At 33.6% G+C, this 4,114-nt stretch overlaps 1 long non-coding RNA gene across 2 annotated transcripts in view; it reads left to right on the top strand.

Moving 5' to 3' along the window:
• Positions 1-1,214: 1,214 nt before the first annotated feature.
• The window catches only part of LOC106883778 (uncharacterized), a 21,104-nt gene continuing 18,204 nt past the window's right edge, over positions 1,215-4,114 (top strand). For both annotated transcript variants that reach the window (XR_001411156.2, XR_008265415.1), the window contains exons 1-2: positions 1,215-2,212; positions 2,583-2,796. This is a non-coding gene — a long non-coding RNA (uncharacterized LOC106883778). The remainder of the gene's footprint in view (positions 2,213-2,582; positions 2,797-4,114) is intronic.

Raw genomic sequence — 4,114 nt, 5'->3', positions numbered from 1 at the left:
TGGTTGTTTTTTTTTCTTATCTCTATTATCATTATTTCTTTTTTGTTTGGATGTAGTATTGTCTTATACTTTTGTATTTTATTTTTAATTTTTTGTTTCTTGTGTTGTATGGGTCATAGAATGAAAGAATCGTTATGTGAATCTTTAAGAAAGGAGATGAATTGAAATATAATGGAGTAGATAGAGTGTAAGAAATATCACGTGGTATTCAATGGACGAAGCAACGACCTTTCATTCATTCAGTCATTCATTGGCCAAGTTTCATTCATGCATTGTTTTTCTTCTCTTCTTTTTTTCTTTTTTTTTTCTTTTCTTTTTCTTTTTTTGTTTCAATGCTTGATCTGAAGGCAAACTTGCCACCAAAGATGGACCGGGAAATTATTATGGCAATTAACTTGACCATTCGATGCAATGAAAAGGATGGATTATCCATATTGATCAAGACCGAGATCTGAAAAGGAAAGGAAATAGCGATGGTTGCTTGATAATCATTCTAGCAGAAGTTTGCTTAAATGAATGAAATTTATAGCTGATCAGGTGTAGTCAGAATTATGTAACACTGTTTAGCTTGCGCTAGAGTGGAAAGAAAGAGAAAAAAGAAAAACGAAAATCAATACAAGCCTTCAGAGAGCTATAAGTTTGGCTATAATTAAGCAAGTATCTGCCTGAAGCAAATTAAACTATCACATGATTAAAGCGAACTTATTAATTTCAGTGACTAATAGTTAAAATGTGTCTTTGTTCTTACTTTTCTTTCTTCACTTCCTGTTTTCTTTCTATCTTTCTTTTCGTTTCTTTCGAGTCTTTATTCATTTTACTTCTTTATTTCTTTGTTTATTTTGTTGTTTTGAAAGTCTGGGGTGAATAGTTAAGAGAGTGGAGGGCAGAGGTTGGTTTAGGGTTTTCGACGGTTTTACTAACGAAAATTTAGTCCTGCGGGATAATGCAGAAAAAGAGTCACCAGTCACGTAGAACGTTCGATAAATCGGTTTGTACGTTTTAAACATGGAGTGTATCGGGTAAATTAAGAACGACATGATTAGCTTCCATGAAACTGACAATATTACATATATTTCCGCTCTGCATTCACCGATGATTGTTAGTTAGAGAAGTAAGTCATGCGTTTCTCGTATTGCGTCATAATACACAGCTCGTATAAAGCTACATAAACGAAAGCACAATCGGTGATTATTTTTAATGACTTAGTCAGACTAGGTAGGGCAGATATCATGACCTTTTACAAGGGTTCCTTGATTTGTGAGCGAAGCGGAGGAAGTTAACTTTAAATCGGAGACCTGGCGCAAGCGTTTAAACGGAATGGACACCACAAAGTATATCCGAAGTCCACGTGGTGGTGTTAAATTGGATGTCGGATTAGGTCTACTACGCAGGAAATTAAACGAATTGTCTAACGAGCTTTGAAAAAGTTTTACCTCCATCAAACTTCACTCCTAACGGCCATTAAAATCTTTTACGACTTTGGTCTACTGGAGACTATGGTAGAAGGTAGTAATACGACATACCTCAAAATAGTGCATTGGAGGCATAAAAGAATCAAAATACCTCAAAATAGTGCATTGGAGGCATAGAAGAATCATGAGCATATTAGACACTTCCTAATTCCAGCAGCGCATATTCATGGTAAAAATGTTTGGCCGGCTTAAATGCTAAATGGTTAACCCTTTAGCATATAAATCGAGTTCCAGATTATCTTTGCAATTTCGGCTGATTATACTCGAGATTGCTCAAATCTGGCCTGCCCCAAAGAAAAACTAAGCTAGGGGCATTAGATTCCTTGGAAGAAAGCAGCGAATGTATACCAAAACAAGGACGGAAAAAACGGAGAAAGTTATATATATATATATGAGATTTTTCCATTACCTTTTATTTCCTTAACATGGGCAATGCTGTCATAACTCTGATGAATTTTTAATTCCTTATCAATCATAGGGGAAAAAATACTGCATAGATTTAGAAACCTAGTGACATGTTTATTATGAAATAGCCAACTATCTAATTTCTTCTCGCATATGTATGCACACACACACAGATATACACACACACATACACACACACACATATGTGTGTGTGGTTTTGTGTGTGTGTGTAAGTAAATACTTTTGTTAAACTATTTGTCCCAAGACGGAAAAGAAAAGTGCAATTCAAGAAAGAATTAGAAGTGCATTGGGAGAAGCGGTGTATAAAAACATCCGTTAGTACAGTCGATATCGTGATACATACATGTATATATACATGTATGTATATATACATGTATATATACATATATATATATATATATATATATATATATATATATATATATATATATATATATATATATATACGTATCTATATGTGTGTATGTGTGTATGTATGCATGTATGTATGTATGTATTATGTATGCATGATGTGTATGTATGCTTGTATGTATGTATGTATGTATGTATGTATGTATGTATGTATGTATACGTGCCGTCACACAAAGATATATATTTGGAATTTTATTAAAAAAGTATATTTAATACGCTTATAATGTATGACAAGTTACATTAATCACCGTATCATATCGTTTTGTTTACAAGAGTATTTGCAGTTGATATTATGGTTCAGCATACACAAATCTGCCATAGGTCGAAGTTGAAAGCAGGAGATTGAAATAAAGAGAAGCAATAGAAATACACAATGAACGCAACACGAAATCTTATCTGTGCATAACTGAAAAGCTGGTAATTCCCACCTTGCTCACCAATAGCTTGAATACGTGGAATGAAAACTTCACGCCATGCCTGCACACAAGTAAGCCTTTCTTACCATCGTTCAATCACATCCACGTTGGGTAATATACCTACACGACGGACCTCTTTCAATTTCCGTCGACCAAATCCACTCACAAGGCTTTGGTCGGCCCGAGGCTATAGTGGAAGACACCTGCCCAAGGTGCCACTCAGTGGGACTGAACCCGGAATCATTTCGTTGGTAAGCAAGCTACTTACCACACAGCCACTCCTGCGCCTATACATAATTGTCTTATATATCAAAACCATTTTCAATACCTTTAAGTACGATAAGCATATTTACCATAAGTTTTGACTTATGGATAGACCATAAGGATAGACCAGAATACTTCATAACATGTGTGTGTGTGTGTGTGTGTGTGTGTGTGTACGCGTGTCTAAGTTTTGACGGGATGGATAGACCAGAATTTTTCATAACGTGTGTGCGTGCGTGTGTGTGTGTGTGTGTGTGTGTGTGTGTGTGTGTGCTTGTGTGTATGTGTCTATTTCTGTATATGTGCCTGTGTATGATTTGGGACTGTTAGAAGCACCAATTCGTGTCTGGAGAAGAAAAAAAAACCCAATACATGCAGGTATTTCTTTGAACATGTAAAAAATGTATGTACATTTTTGGGTGCCACTTTGCCTTTGGAGTCATCTTTATATATTGCATCACAATCGACCTATATCTATATCTAAATCTCTTTTTATCCCTATTTAACACTTTACCGTCCAGAAAAAAAATAATCTTGAATATGATTCCAAAAGATTTATTTATATTATAAAATACATTATTAATATTACGGCCAATTTCTGTGAAGTAATGTTTAATACCATTTAAACAATTAATTCCAGAGCATTTTAACACTCGTGTTAAGTACTTTACATAAGACAAATATGACAGAAATGATACACAGATATTTTGGTTGCATTTGTATCATTCCATGTACTTATATATTGATTTATTTATTTATTTATTTATTTATTTATTTATTTGTTTATTTTTTGGCTTTATTGGTCTGTATATAATCAGTATTCTCCTATGATCCTCTCTTTTTGTTTTCTGCTGACGATAACATCTGTCTATGTATTTATTTAAATATTTTATTCAAATATGTATAACCCATATTTATTCTCCACTGTCTTTTCGTCGCAGCCATCTTTAAATTTCAATATATTATCGCTCTAAAACTGAATTTATTTTTTATGTTTATTAAGACAGCTGCTAACACGTTTTAATGTGGGGCGAGTGGAAGCACATTCGTTACTTTTGCGAAATATTTATCTCTTTTACCTCTATTATGAATATATATATATATATATATATATATATATATATA

The sequence above is a fragment of the Octopus bimaculoides genome, chromosome 13 (assembly GCF_001194135.2).
Source record: "Octopus bimaculoides isolate UCB-OBI-ISO-001 chromosome 13, ASM119413v2, whole genome shotgun sequence".
Lineage (NCBI taxonomy): Eukaryota > Metazoa > Mollusca > Cephalopoda > Octopoda > Octopodidae > Octopus > Octopus bimaculoides.
Note: the sequence above shows the minus strand (reverse complement) of the source record. Positions and strands in the feature narration are given on the sequence as shown.